The following is a 16,288-nucleotide window of genomic DNA, read 5'->3' as shown; positions in this document are numbered from 1 at the left end:
AAAGCACCATTGTTACTCTCTGCTCCTAACCACAGGGCTTCTCATGTGCTGCGAGCAAATCACTCCGCCCAAGTAGCAGAAGTTGCAGTGTGTCGCCTTCTGAGAATATAGTTCCCAATTTGTATACGGTTAGAAGATGGCTGTGACCTTGTTATTTATACACAGCCAGCACACCCTGGTCTGTCTGCCTCACTCTCCCGGCGCTACAAGGTTTCAGTTGGGATGAGAGCTGACAACAGCCCTGGGGACACATCCACAGTCAGCCCCCAGCCAGCTAGCATCCAGCTACTATCATTACAGCAATCCAAACCCGGCCAGCACTTAACTCCAGCGCACAGTGCTAAGTCCGCTAACAGTAGTTTATTGAACCGTTGGGAAACATACCAAATCAGACCCAGGCACCCGAGTCAGAACAGTGGCCATCCATTACGTTACGTCTCCGATAGCGTTACCGTTGTTCGTGCCAAAAATATCCTCCCTGCCGAATTTCTGCCCCCTCTGCGTTTAGCTGTCTTTACCGTTAGCTAAATTTAGTTTGGTTGGTACCAAAACGACTAGTTATGATTACAAAAAAGGGAAGGGGAGACAATTCCAGGCAGCTGGGAGATCTTCTGCTGCTGCACAACATCGGACTGTTCGGACGTCCTAGTTGATTCTCCTAGGACGTCCTAGGAGATTCCGCCAGCCATTCCCACACACACTCGGCTCTCAGCGTCGTTGAGTAACTTTACAACAAACCCCTTTCGCCCCGGTGACATTGACGTGAAATATATTATGATAGTGTGGTTTTAGCTGCTGGCTAATGTTAGATTACTTGCTCACTAGCTAGCTAACTGGTCTTCTACCAATACAAATCAAATCAAGAAAAACGAAATTATGTTGGGGAAACTGCAGCTATTTTATTAGAATGACGTGAGTCATAAACGTAACGTGAATAAACTTGAATGGGTAAACTCTTTCGTCAACAGATCAAGCCCCCAGGAACAGCACCATGTCTTAAAGGTCCTTTGACATGGTGGTCTTTGGGTGCTTTTATATAGGCCTCAGTGGTGGCTACAACTGTAGCATCATTGCCTTGAAGACCTGTTGGTTTGGGAGGATAAATAATACATGTAATTTGATCTAAATGGAAGTAATTCACAGTGAAAGTAACTACAGTTACACATCATTTACCTTTTCAATTTTGATGAAAGATGCACCACTGAGGTACACGGCGGCAGAAAGGTGCAGATTTCCAGCTGGCATGCTCCCAAGGACAGGCTGGCTATTCCAGTGTCTTGTAAATGTGCAATGGGGGCACCACTGCTTCACAGACAGGAATGTCCCCAGCCTTTGGGTCTTCACATCACATGCCCGCGTGCAGACTGGACATGCATTAAACAACTCCATGATGCAGTTCTCGTACACCATGTATATTTTGCTGTTGTGGGTGGAAGTGGATGAATCTTCTCTGTAAAAAAAAACAAAGAAAGGAAATCTCATTTTGAGTTAAACAGATTGAGCTTTCATCTGGACCATCATCCTGTTTGCAGCTGGTTTAACAATGTTTATGCACATAAACAGTCCGAAAGTATTGATTAAAAAAAACAGTCTCACTGAGACTATTCCTTTATGTCAGAATGGCATACAGTTTAAAAAAAATTCTAAATTTAATCTAATTTAATTATAAAAGTTATCACGAGCATACATATCTTCACACTCAGTAATTTACGACTTTAGCGTAGAGTCTAACGATACTGTGATGGAGTCGCCAGGATCATAACTGGAATCCTGTCCCTTTGAAGCTCCCACTAAAGAGCTGCCATCCAATGGATTGTCCTCGAGCTCTTCATCGAGGTCTAGACGAGGTCTTTTGGGTGGTCTCTTTATAGGTGTCGATGACAGACACAAAGGGTCTGCATTTGAGGGCCCCACACAAAAATCTCTGCAGGAGACACTTTCCTGGATACCTACGGCCAAAATTTAAAAAGGCAAGTCCAATGAAACAACACATAATGAAAGCATTGACAAAAGCCAGAATACTTACTGAGTACATGAAAAGTAAATGTACTGAAGGTGGCAAGTACATACCTTCACTTCTAAAGTGGGGCCGCAGAGTCTTCAAGGCTAGCTGTGTGCCTTTAGTACGTGTTTCCAGGTGGTCTGTCTGGCAGGCAACATCCTTTGAGAAAGGCAGCTTAATGGAAGCGGTTGATGTGCTGTACACAGGTACAGACAACAAGGTCAAATTAGCACTCAATTTATTACTTTGTATATATTTGCAGAGGTGCACACTCAATTTAAAAGATGGCATAGGCAGATATTGCACGAGCCATAACACCAAAAGCAGAACGGTTATCCAAATAATAAAGAAGTGAACAACACACGTTACAGTGTGTATTCACACCAGGGCTGTTGTCAAGACCAACTTTGTTGAGTCCAAAACAAGAACGAGTCCAAAAAGGTTTGGGTCAGAGTAAAGACCGAGTCCAGGACAGAAAAAATAATCTTATGCATGACAGTATCTGTCATGATTGTGATGTTCTGTTTCCTGTTTTATTTTGAAGTCTGTCTTGTCTCCCTTGTCCTATCCATTTTACTTCCTGTCTTTTGTTTTCCCGCCTGTTTGATTGTTCTGCCCTGATTTGTTTCACCTGTTGTGTCACCTGTTTCTTGTTAGTCCTTGTTAACCTGTGTATTTAGTATCTGTGTTGTCTTTGTCTTGTGTGGGAGCATTGCTGTTGCTGTTGCTGTTGCTGTTGCTGTTGCTGTTGCTGTTGCTGTTGCTGTTGCTGTTGCTGTTGCTGTTGCTGTTGCTGTTGCTGTTGCTGTTGCTGTTGCTGTTGCTGTTGCTGTTGCTGTGGCGTTCGTGTCTGGAGTCTACCTTTTGTCTCTGAATTCCGTTTTTTTGAGATCCTGTTCTGTTTGTTCTGGAATTAGTTTTTGCCTGTTGCTTTCTGGACACTTTTGGTATGTATGCATTTTTGTTTACTAAAGCATCTAAACTGCATTTGGGTCCAAGCCATTCCTGACATACCGTGACAGTATCAAGACAATAATTTTGGGTTATTTGTTGATCTAAAAGCAAAAACAGTGTCACAACACCCACGATTTGTATGTATATCCATTCCCCTTGATATCATAATCTAATGATCTAAAGAAAACCTCATAATAGCAGTGTTACAACTGATACAAACACCAATCCACTACTATTACCACTGCTAGGTACTAGTACACAGCATTTGAGCAACTAAATGACAATATAGCTTCACTCCAGATGTACTGTTGAAAAGAAGTGACCAGTATTACAGAGTGTACCCCTATGGTTGGTTTAGCTATGCCTTAAAATAATGGTCTGGATCTCTGTGAAAAGGCACAATATGTGTGTCTCCATTTCAAACATTACTGCAGGTTAAATGCTTTTAGCAGCAGAGGTTGATTGTGGGCGACAATAATGTCATGGTTAGCAGGCTTTAACCTCAGACGATCAGCAAGGCCAGCTTTGCATTGGCCCAAGTTGAGGAAACTGTCATTGGTGAAATGTTTTTCGCGCACTAAAAAAACTATGGGGATTTCTGTTGTATTTACAGATAAAATTAACCCACGGGCTCTGCACAGGCTCAGATGATGGAACAGAAAAAACATGTTTGGGTTCTTCTGAGCATCCAAACACTGAGCAAATGTTATGCTTCCCTCGTTCGCTAGCCATGATGTCTCTCGATGAAAAACAATGGTGGCTATCTCTCTCCCCTGGAAATTCTAATGGGCGGGGCCCAAATGCTCTAGGCGGGCAAAGCAGAGAAAGGGGAGGTAACCTTGCTCAATATGACGACATAACGAGCAGATTCCTGAATGGCTCATCTGAGCTTACTTTTTCTCAAAGGCAGAGCAGGATACCCAGGGCTTGGTTTACACCTATCACCATTTTAAACCAATAGGCTATATGCACAGTCACTTCCTGGTTACGGACAAGCCAGCCCAATCACTTCCGGTCATCTGTCGTCAGGTGAGCTTTTTGTCAGAGCCGTCAAAACCAAAAGAATGCCTTTCTACACTGGTTGCCTTCAAGACTTACCCCGTGTCACTATCAACGATGTACACCGTCTTATTAAGGTCTACTCAACCACGGCATTAAGCAAAAAAGAAAAAAAGTTTTAAGCTGTACATAACCAGCTATATTCATGACTATGAAGTGTACAATGTTACCGCTAACCGTAACGTTAAACGTTAACTGATGTTCTGCGAGAGTAGCGTCACATAGCAATAACGTTAACGTTTATAATGTAACATCGAACAATATAATATAATCATGTTGAATCACATATTAGCAGTGAAATGTATGTGAGCTCCTGCTCTTTGAGAAACAGGCTGGCAGACATAAAAATAGTGTATTAAAGCTATGTTATGCTTGCGTAAGCTAACGTTATGCCGTTACGCTCGCTGATATGTTTGTTTCTGACAAGAACGAGTCAGGAGAGGTGTCTGTGAGGGCAAGCTGCTTCAGGTCAATGAGGAAAAGCGAGAGACCACACAACTTAAGTGTAGGGAAATGAGAGCAGGTTCAGTGTTGTAAAAAATGCATTTTAGGAATGAATGGTATCTGCAGTATCAAGATATTAGTTTACCCGCACACAGCAAGTGGGCTTAAACACACCAGTGACTAAATTCCAGTAGGTTAATACATGTATTTTAGTTATATAACATACACGAACATACCTGAACATCAAAAACACACAGGTTACTTTACCAACTTGTATACATTTATTTTACAGATTGTTCTCAAAGACTCTAAGCCTGTTGAACTGCTGGCATGCCAGTGCTCATGTGTGGCAGGGCTTGCACTATGCAGTCACATTGCAGCATTGCTGTACCAAACATCACATTACAGCCAACAGGGAGCAATAGCTGTCCCCCTACTCACAGCTGCACAGGGTCTGAGCAACAATGGCACAAACCCAGGACCCAGGTAATGTTTGTTTACAACACTTCTACAATTAAAATATTTCAATCAACTCTCAACCTTAAATAAGTTATTGTACATTTGCTTACAGGGTTTCAAGCCTGGTCCAACAAATGAGATGGTAGTGTTGTCAGCTCGGCCCAAGGAGAGAAGAGTGGCTGAAGGAATCAGGTAACATGAGTTAAACTGATTTCTGCTACATTCTGTGTCTGCTGTGTCTGTCCACACATACACGCACTGTAGCGTAAAGCTACAGAACACAGGTGTGTTCATTCATTTCTGATAATAAGAACATTACTACCTGTTTAACTGATCAGTTATGTTGTATGTTTTCAGGAGTAACTTATACAAAGGAGCCTGTAACCTGACCTGTGACCTTCCAGACATGTCAGTCCTTCGGTTGAATGACATCTACCAAGGCATGCCAAGGGAAACTGCTCCACTAATAACAACCATGGGAATTGCAGGGGGTGAACCATTAGTAGAAAGTGCCTTTGGAAAAGTCCAAGAAGGTAGTGTTCTCTCCTACCATCTTCCAGCATGGACTCCACCAATGACACATCTACATGCAACTGCACCACCACGACCATCCTTACCTCTTGATGGTTACTCTTTGGAGCCCTCAGAGTGTTTTGTGCTTAACTATCATCAGCAGCTGCACATGAAATCTCTTCAAACATCAGATCATGGCACACCAACTTGAGGAAAGCACAAGGCAACAGAGCACACTGAAGGAATGGCACCTTCTAAGAAAGCCACGTGTGACTTCCTCTAGATTCCAGTATGTATAATATTTTTTATTGATAGTCATTACATTGTTTAAGATGTTGTTTAAATACTTAGACCAAGTTGTGTGTGTTCATGCATTTCTAGAGAGGTTTGCCATGTGAGAGGACAGTCCTCAGCGGAGAACCTGGCACTCAGGATTTTACGGCCAGGTCATCAGACCGCAGAAATGAAGAGGGGTCTTGAAGCCCAAGGCAGTAGAAGAGTACTGCCTTGTTAAGGATGTAAACCACTATCCTTGCGGTTTCATCATCCACCCAGATGCACCATGGCTTGGGTCATCACCAGATGGGTTGGTATACGATCCATATGCTGAGCCTGCGTTTGGACTGCTGGAGGTGAAGTGTCCTAATGTGAGAAGCTATGTAGACTGTATGTACCTTAGGGTCTCCGATGGAGTGCTACAGCTAAAACCATCTCACACGTACTACTGGCAGGTACAGGGACAACTGCTCATAACTGGTCTGGAATGGTGTGATTTTTGTCTATGCAGAAGATGACATGTTCGTTCAAAGAATATATAGGGATGGCAGAATCATAAAAACAATGAAAGAAAAGGTTGATTTCTTCTATTTTTACTTCTACCTATGCTTTTGGCTTGAAAAAAAGCATGCCATTGGCAGTACTTGTTTTAATCAGTATTGATTTTAGGTTTTAGTGTTAATTTGATCATCCGTTTCAAAAACTCATTTATCCTAGTGTCTATTAAACTCCTAAATAGCCATAAGTAAAATGAAGAACAGGCCTGCATAGATTTTGAGTAATGTTTAACTGATGCATTGCATGACACAATGTTGGGTTTTATACACCATCAGGACCATTGTACACTGTACAGTATCTGATGTTTGTACATGCTGTCTGAAATGACGCACATATTTTTTTCCACTGACCGTAGAACATGTCACCTTCAATTACATATTTTCTTATGTTCATTTGTTCTGAGATTATTTATTTGTATCTAAACGCAGTATTGTGTAAGTGCTGCTTGTTATGACCACAGTGAAATACACAATGTTTTGTGAGAGCCCTAAAGAGAGGCTGTGGTATCATTTTATTTTTAACTTCACTGTAGCAAAATTATGTGTGGAATGGCCATCAACTGTGTTTTATATACAGTCAATGGGAACGGTTATAATAACTAATAACAATAACTATATTCTTTGAATGCTCTGCCCTCCACAGTACCACGCCACAAACATATTGACACCTCTACTTAGACCAGGCTTTTACAAGTGGACCATTCTGGTAATTTAATAGGAGGCATGCGACTACATACAGCTGGTTAATATTTCCAAACATGTTTAGGGGGATAACTGTGTCAAAGAATTTGTGCTCCTTCAACTGACGAATTAGGCGCTCAACATGCACCCTAAGGCGTGCGATAGACTGGGTCTCCCTGACCGCATTTGCTGGCATTTGAGGTCTTCCGGCTAGGAATGCAGGCCTGTACACTTTACAAGGCACACAGTCATCCACCAGGAAGCCTCTGTCCACCATGATTGCCATATCCGGACTGAGCAGTTTACATAGTCCTGACTCCACAAGGATCTGCTTGTCACTGACTGAGCCAGCAAAGAGGGGAGAAACAAAGGTTACAGCACCATGAGGGGCCATGCCGATCATCCCCTTCAGTGTACAATGGGACTTGTAACTGGAATAAACTTCACTCTGGAGTAAAGGAGAGGAAGGTGTTTGGCATTTGAGCTCTGTGCAGTCCAGGATCACTGTAGTGTCTGGGTAATCTTTGAACTCTGCTGGCAAGTGCTCATTGATTTTTTTTTGGGGGTATCCAAATTCGCTGTGAGCCGAGAACACAAAACAAAAAATTACTCCAGGTGTGAATGATCCTGCTAACAGTAGACCGATGTATCCCATACCGGTCAGCCAGGTCCTTCTGCTTCAGTCCAAGGGCAAGGTAGTTCAGGAAGAGGAACAGTTCATCTACTGGCTGTATAGACTGGCTGTACTTTGCCTTGCTGAGTCACCATCTGCAGTTCTTGTTCTGGTCACTCAAACCATGTACTGCTGCGATGGTTCGATGACCTGCCAAAACCGCATCAGGTGGTCATAAGATGAAAATCTGTAAAAAAAACAAAAGTAGGTCTAGTGAAAATAGGAAGCTTTTATTAAATCTACTAGTTATTATTGTACCATGCTCACAAGCCTACAGATGGTTAGAGGTGAACCTGTAACTTAGACAAATCAACGTGCATACAGGAAAACAAATGGTAGGCTACATTATGCATTTTTGAATTGAACAGACTAACACTATAGCAGGGCTCAACATAAAAAAATTTGCAGTAAAGCTAGACCAGTGGTCATCAACTACATTTTTTTTTTTTCAACAGAATTATTTCTAGACTTAACTAGATAGGCTACTTAACTAGAAAATGATCTCAGATTAGGGGACAGTTCACTGAGGAGTGATGGTTAAAGTCTTGATTACTGAAACGTAATCAGTGTCCTGATTGGTGGAAAATGCTTGCAGAAAGAAAGGCCTGTTGTCAGGTAAAAATGTCACTGTCAAAGAGGCTGAAGTCAAAAGTTGTGGAAAACAATAAGACAATGCTTTTGCAAAAGAATACAACGGGCAACATCATCAAGAGTGAAGAAGCAGACATGATGATGGCGTCATTCACATGCATATTAAGTAGCCACATGTATCTGTTTTGGTCTTATAATACGTCGCAACGGAGAGGGTGGTTCGTTAAGACAGTAGCTACGTTTACAAGAGTTTGTCTAAAATTCAAGATTCGTTGCAAACTAAGATAAACAGTTAGACTACAAACTGACATCTTTCATTTTAGCTTGTTTGTAAAGTCGCTATTTGCAGAGTAGAGCTGTGTTTGCACAGCGCGGTGGACAAGAGTGGACAGCGCAGACTGAGATATCGGTTTCTACACGTTTATGCCTGTAGAACATGTGGGTATTGTCAAGAAGGCTATTTACTTTTTAATCATGGAGGTTTTATTGAAGGCTACTTACAGTAACAAGTGTAGCGTTTGTTCATCTGCGCGATCGGCTGTAAATAATCATCGGTATGGTTTCCAGTCACTTACATGTGCTGCGTGAAGTAACGCACACACCTCTGCTCTAGGGTGACCAGACGTCCCCGGTTTCCGGGGACAGTCCCCGGTTTCGGTGACCTGTCCCCGGCTGGAGCTGTCTCCGGAAATGTCCCCGGTTTTCACTGTGACTGACAGACCCGAAATTGGAATGAAATAGTGGTGCACCCTACACGCATAGGCTCAAGACAGCCAGAGCAAGCACTGCTCAGAGCTCAGAAATGTTTTAGAATGCCCATTTTACGATGCTAAAATTACTGTTTATTTACATGGAGTCTGGTGGGTTCAGCGAACGCAATTTCGCGGACTTTTTATGTTTTAAAAAAAGGATTTTACTCTTTAACAGAAAGGTCGACCTCCTTAGAAATCCTTTCCATAATGTTGTCAGACACTTAGAATATTAATCTGAGCCTGTAAGTGGCAAAACGAGCACTTTTATGAACGTAAAAATAAGCTGTACAATTAACTTACATTGTAGCTTGTTTCGCCGTTTCCGACTGCAGTCCATCCATCCATCCATCTTCATCCGCTTATCCGGGGTCGGGTCGCGGGGGTAGCAGCTCCAGCAGGGGACCCCAAACTTCCCTTTCCCGGGCCACATTAACCAGCTCCGACTGGGGGATCCCGAGGCGTTCCCAGGCCAGGTTAGAGATATAATCCCTCCACCTAGTCCTGGGTCTCCCCCGAGGCCTCCTCCCAGCTGGGACGTGCCTGGAACACCTCCCTAGGGAGGCGCCCAGAGGCATCCTTACCAGATGCCCGAACCACCTCAACTGGCTCCTTTCGACGCAAAGGAGCAGCGGCTCTACTCCGAGCTCCTCACGGATAACTGAGCTTCTCACCCTATATCTAAGGGAGACGCCAGCTACCCTCCTGAGGAAACCCATTTCGGCCGCTTGTACCCTGGATCTTGTTCTTTCGGTCATGACCCAGCCTTCATGACCATAGGTGAGGGTAGGAACAAAAACTGACCGGTAGATTGAGAGCTTTGCCTTCTGGCTCAGCTCTCTTTTAGATCTAACGGTGCGATAAATTGAATGTAATACCGCACCTGCTGTGCCGATTCTCCGACCAATCTCCCGCTCCATTGTCCCCTCACTCGCGAACAAGACCCCAAGGTACTTGAACTCCTTCACTTGGGGTGAGGACTCATTCCCTACCTGGAGAAGGCACTCCATCGGTTTCCTGCTGAGAACCATGGCCTTAGAGGTGCTGATCCTCATCCCAGCCGCTTCACACTCGGCTGCGAACCGATCCAGTGAGTGCTGAAGGTCACAGGCCGATGATGCCATCAGGACCACATCATCTGCAAAAAGTAGCGATGAGATCCCCAGCCCACCGAACTGCAACCCCTCTCCACCCCGACTACGCCTCGATATCCTGTCCATAAATACTACAAACAGGATTGGTGACAAGCGCAGCCCTGGCGGAGGCCAACTCTCACCTGAAAGCGAGTCCGACTTACTGCCGAGAACCCGGACACAGCTCTCGCTTTGGTCGTACAGGGATTGGATGGCCCTGAGAAGGGACCCCCTCACCCCGTACTCCCTGCAGCACACTCCCACAGTATCTCCCGGGGCACCCGGTCATACGCCTTCTCCAGATCCACAAAACACATGTAGACTGGTTGGGCATACTCCCAGGCTCCCTCCAGGATCCTTGCGAGAGTAAAGATCTGGTCCGTTGTTCCACGACCAGGACGGAATCCGCATTGTTCCTCTTCAACCTGAGATTCGACTATCGACCGAACCCTCCTTTCCAGCACCTTGGAGTAGACTTTACTGGGGAGGCTGAGAAGTGTGATACCCCTGTAATTGGCACACACCCTCTGGTCCCCCTTTTTAAAGAACCACCACCCCGGTCTGCCACGCCAGAGCAAGCACTGCTCAGAGCTCAGAAATGTTTTTAGAATGCCCATTTTACGATGCTAAAATTACTGTTTATTTACATGGAGTCTGGTGGGTTCAGCGAACGCTAATTTCGATGGACTTTTTATGTTTTAAAAAGGGATTTTACTCTTTAACAGAAAGGTCGACCTCCTTAAATATCCCTTCCATAATGTTGTCAGACACTTAGAATATTAATCTGAGCCTGTAAGTGGCAAAACGAGCACTTTTATGAACGTAAAAATAAGCTGTACAATTAACTTACATTGTAGCTTGTTTCGCCGTTTCCGACTGCAGTCCATCCATCCATCCATCTTCATCCGCTTATCCGGGGTCGGGTCGCGGGGGTAGCAGCTCCAGCAGGGGACCCCAAACTTCCCTTTCCCGGGCCACATTAACCAGCTCCAACTGGGGGATCCCGAGGCGTTCCCAGGCCAGGTTGGAGATATAATCCCTCCACCTAGTCCTGGGTCTTCCCCGAGGCCTCCTCCCAGCTGGACGTGCCTGGAACACCTCCCTAGGGAGGCGCCCAGGGGGCATCCTTACCAGATGCCCGAACCACCTCAACTGGCTCCTTTCGACGCAAAGGAGCAGCGGCTCTACTCCGAGCTCCTCACGGATAACTGAGCTTCTCACCCTATCTCTAAGGGAGACGCCAGCTACCCTCCTGAGGAAACCCATTTCGGCCGCTTGTACCCTGGATCTTGTTCTTTCGGTCATGACCCAGCCTTCATGACCATAGGTGAGGGTAGGAACAAAAAACTGACCGGTAGATTGAGAGCTTTGCCTTCTGGCTCAGCTCTCTTTTCGATCTAACGGTGCGATAAATTGAATGTAATACCGCACCTGCTGTGCCGATTCTCCGACCAATCTCCCGCTCCATTGTCCCCTCACTCGCGAACAAGACCCCAAGGTACTTGAACTCCTTCACTTGGGGGTAAGGACTCATTCCCTACCTGGAGAAGGCACTCCATCGGTTTCCTGCTGAGAACCATGGCCTCCGATTTAGAGGTGCTGATCCTCATCCCAGCCGCTTCACACTCGGCTGCGAACCGATCCAGTGAGTGCTGAAGGTCACAGGCCGATGATGCCATCAGGACCACATCATCTGCAAAAAGCAGCGATGAGATCCCCAGCCCACCGAACTGCAACCCCTCTCCACCCCGACTACGCCTCGATATCCTGTCCATAAATACTACAAACAGGATTGGTGACAAGCGCAGCCCTGGCGGAGGCCAACTCTCACCTGAAAGCGAGTCCGACTTACTGCCGAGAACCCGGACACAGCTCTCGCTTTGGTCGTACAGGGTGGATGGCCCTGAGAAGGGACCCCCTCACCCCGTACTCCCGCAGCACCTCCCACAGTATCTCCCGGGGCACCCGGTCATACGCCTTCTCCAGATCCACAAAACACATGTAGACTGGTTGGGCATACTCCCAGGCTCCCTCCAGGATCCTTGCGAGTAAAGATCTGGTCCGTTGTTCCACGACCAGGACGGAATCCGCATTGTTCCTCTTCAACCTGAGATTCGACTATCGACCGAACCCTCCTTTCCAGCACCTTGGAGTAGACTTTACCGGGAGGCTGAGAAGTGTGATACCCCTGTAATTGGCACACACCCTCTGGTCCCCCCCTTTTTTAAAGGGAACCACCACCCCGGTCTGCCACTCCTTAGGCACCGTCCCAGACTTCCACGCAATGTTGAAGAGGCGTGTCAACCAAGACAACCCCTCCACACCCAGAGCTTTAAGCATTTCTGGGACGGATCTCATCAATTCCTGGGGCTTTGCCACTGTGGAGTTGTTTAACTACCTCAGCAACCTCCACCAGGGAAATTGATGCCAATCCCCCCTCATCCTCCAGCTCTGCCTCTACCATAGAGGGCGTATTAGTCGGATTTAGGAGTTCCTCAAAGTGCTCCTTCCACCGCCCTATTACCTCCTCAGTTGAGGTCAACAGCGTCCCATCCTTACTGTACACAGCTTGGATGGTTCACCGCTTCCCCCCTCCTGAGGTGGCGAACGGTTTTCCAGAAGTACCTTGGTGCCGACCGAAAGTCCTTCTCCATGTCTTCTCCGAACTTCTCCCACACACGCTGCTTTGCCTCTTTCACGGCAGAGGCTGCAGCCCTTCGAGCCCTTCGGTACCTTGCAACTGCCTCCGGAGTCGTCTGGGATAACATATCCCGGAAAGACTCCTTCTTCAATCGGACGGCTTCCCTGACCACCGGTGTCCACCACGGTGTTCGTGGGTTACCGCCCCTTGAGGCACCTAAGACCCTAAGACCACAGCTCCTCACCGCAGCTTCAGCAATGGAAACTTTGAACATTGTCCACTCGGGTTCAATGCCCCCAGCCTCCACAGGGATGCACGAAAAGCTCCGCCGGAGGTGTGAGTTGAAAGTCTGTCGGACAGGGGCCTCCTCCAGACGTTCCCAATTTACCCGCACTACCCGTTTGGGCTTACCAGGTCTGTCAGAGTCTTCCCCCACCCCTGACCCAACTCACCACCAGATGGTGATCGGTTGACAGCTCCGCCCCTCTCTTCACCCGAGTGTCCAAAACATATGGCCTCAGATCAGATGAAACGATTATAAAATCGATCATTGACCTTTGGCCTAGGGTGCTCTGGTACCAAGTACACTTATGAGCATCCCTATGTTCGAACATGGTGTTTCGTTATAGACAATCCATGACTAGCACAGAAGTCCAACAACAAACAACCACTCTGGTTTAGATCAGGGAGGCCGTTCCTCCCAATCACGCCTCTCCATGTGTCTCCATCATTACCCACGTGCGCGTTGAAGTCCCCCCAGCAGAACTATGGAGTCCCCGACTGGAGCCCCCATGCAGGACTCCACTCAAGGTCTCCAAGAAGGCCGAATACTCTGAACTCTTGTTTGGTGCATATGCACAAACAACAGTCAGAGTTTTCCCCCCCCACAACCCGCAGGCGTAGGGAGCGACCCTCTCGTCCACCGGGTTAAACTCCAACGTAGCGGCGCTCAGCCGGGGGCTTGTGAGTATCCCCACACCCGCCCGGCGCCTCACACCCTGGGCAACTCCGGAGAAGAAAAGAGTCCAACCCCTATCCAGGAGTATGGTTCCAGAACCAAGACTGTGCGTGAGGTAAGCCCCACCAGATCTAACCGGTAGCGCTCCACCTCCCGCACAAGTTCCGGCTCCTTCCCCCCACAGAGAGGTGACATTCCACGTCCCCAGAGCCAGCCTCTGCTGCCCGGGTCTGGTCCGTCGAGGCCCCTGACCTTCACTGCCACCCATGTGGCAGCGCACCCGACCCCAGCGGTTCCTCCCACAGGTGGTGGGCCCATGGGATGGAGGGATGTCTGCCACGTAGCTTTTTCGGGCTGTGCCCGACCGGGCTCCGTGGCAAACCCGGCCACCAGACGCTCGCTGACGAGCCCTCCATCTGGGCCTGGCTCCAGACGGGGGCCCCGGGCTTCCTCCGGGCAGGGTCACTTCATCCCTTCCTCGATTTTTCATAGGATTTTTGAACCATTCTTTGTCTGGCCCCTCACCTGAGACCACTTTGCCTTGGGAGACCCTACCAGGAGCACCAAGCTCCAGACAACACAGCCCTCAGGTTCATAGGGACACACAAACCTCTCCACCCGGAGAAGTCCGACTGCAGTGATCTCGTTTAATACTGGACCAATGTCTGATGCCAGATTCCAGACAATCCCACTTACTTATATATATCCCACTTACAACTATAAATATATATTTCTACTGGTATGCTTCCTAGTGACAAAAATATGAAGAAAAAACTATTCCACCTGTGTGTGCATGTTTAAAATTCTGAAGTGCAAAATAGCTCAGGCTACAGCACAAATATTCCCATCCATAGATATATGAATAATCAAGTCTAACCTCTGAATTTCTTTTCAAAGTGCACCAGATTGATGCATTTAAACATTAAAATACACAAAATTTTCTTACAGGGGAGCATGCCCATGGACCCCCTCTAGGGGGGCTTGTGCCCCAGTGCACCCCCTGGGGCAGTGTCCCCGTTTTAAGTTTACAAAGATAAAAAAAATTACCTGTTTTGGAGGTATTTATGCTTCTGAGCTGAAAATGTCCCCGGATTTTGTCTCAGAAATCTGGTCACCTTACTCTGCTTTGCTCTGCTCTGCTCTGCTGTGTGTGTGTGTGTGTGTGTGTGTGTGTGTGTGTGTGTGTGGTTTGGCTGGTCGTTTTTTGTTGGAAATTGATTGGAAATCAAAGACGAATTAAATTTTGCTGATGATGAACACGGGGACACAGCAGTGCTCAGCTGTCGTTCCCTCACGACGCTGAAATTTATACGACTTTCTCATCTCTCCATCACTTATGTATTAGGCCTACTGCTAAGAAATAACTATATAACTATACTAAACTAATATACTTCACTACTATAATATATATTTACTGTCCTGTCCTGGTCGTTTTCTACCTCATAAATGTCCTATCCTGATCAAAATTAAAGATGCTGCGGTTGGTGGCTGTTGCTGTGCTGTGGCTGTTGCTGTGCTGACATTCCACCGGAAGTGAATGAGCTGGCTTACATTAATGCGGAAGTTCTAAAGAGCCTCCCATGCATAAAGCCTATTGGGGACCATAAACAGGCTGGGGGAACTCATACTAATGTTAAAAAACCTCATAAAGTGAAATTTTCTTGCCATGGGACCTTTAAAGCTACCATGGGCTTAGCGGCCAACGGTGGAATTGCAACGTCTGACAACTCAGAAAGACTTTTCCCATAGAATTTGCATGGTGAAAGAAACTTCTATATTTCAGCGGATAATTTTTTTTGCGATACATCAACTTACCAGTCCGAAAACACTTAAAGGGTCCTTGTTTAAACCGTCATGTTTCAATATGCACTAATAGCCGAAACCAGAATTATTTTACTAGGCATGATGAACACACATGATGAACACACATAATGAACGCGAGCAGACCTACCGGACTGCGCCCACGTCGCCCTGCACTGCAGGCTCATATGACAGTTCTCCTGAGTTCCCGTAGCTGTGAAAATGGATATAATGGCTGTAGTTCATCATGTGTATTATCTTATGATACATCCGAGCGTTGTATGCTGTAAAGCATGTAACGTAGATGTTATGTAATTAACAACCGTATTGAAGCTATCGGCTAGTAGCTAACGTTAGTTCTAGCTAGTAGCACGACAGAATGAAGGAACGCGAGCCACTGCAATGATATGAACGCGAGCAGACCTACGGGACTGCGCACTGCAGGCTTATATGATGGGACTCATCCATGTAACTGTAATAATGGCTATATGGCTATTAGATCCAGTTCTCTTAATAAATGGAACGGAACAGATGCATTCTAATCAGCGATGGAGTTTAACAATGAAAACTACAACTTCCATAATTCCACAAAACTTCACATCATCAAAAGTCTGTGATTACCATCCATTGTTTTGATTGAGAGACCCCTAGCGGCAGAAAGTTACATATTGTACTTTTGGTTTAAGTGGCAAAACTAACTGTAGTTATAAACTTGACAAAGGAAACAGAACTAGACCTTTAACTTCTGAAATAATCACAATGAAGTTAAGTTGCTGTTTCTCGAGCGTCTCTGCAGAC

This window comes from Sander vitreus, chromosome 3 (genome assembly GCF_031162955.1).
Source record: "Sander vitreus isolate 19-12246 chromosome 3, sanVit1, whole genome shotgun sequence".
Lineage (NCBI taxonomy): Eukaryota > Metazoa > Chordata > Actinopteri > Perciformes > Percidae > Sander > Sander vitreus.
This window is presented reverse-complemented; position numbering follows the sequence as displayed.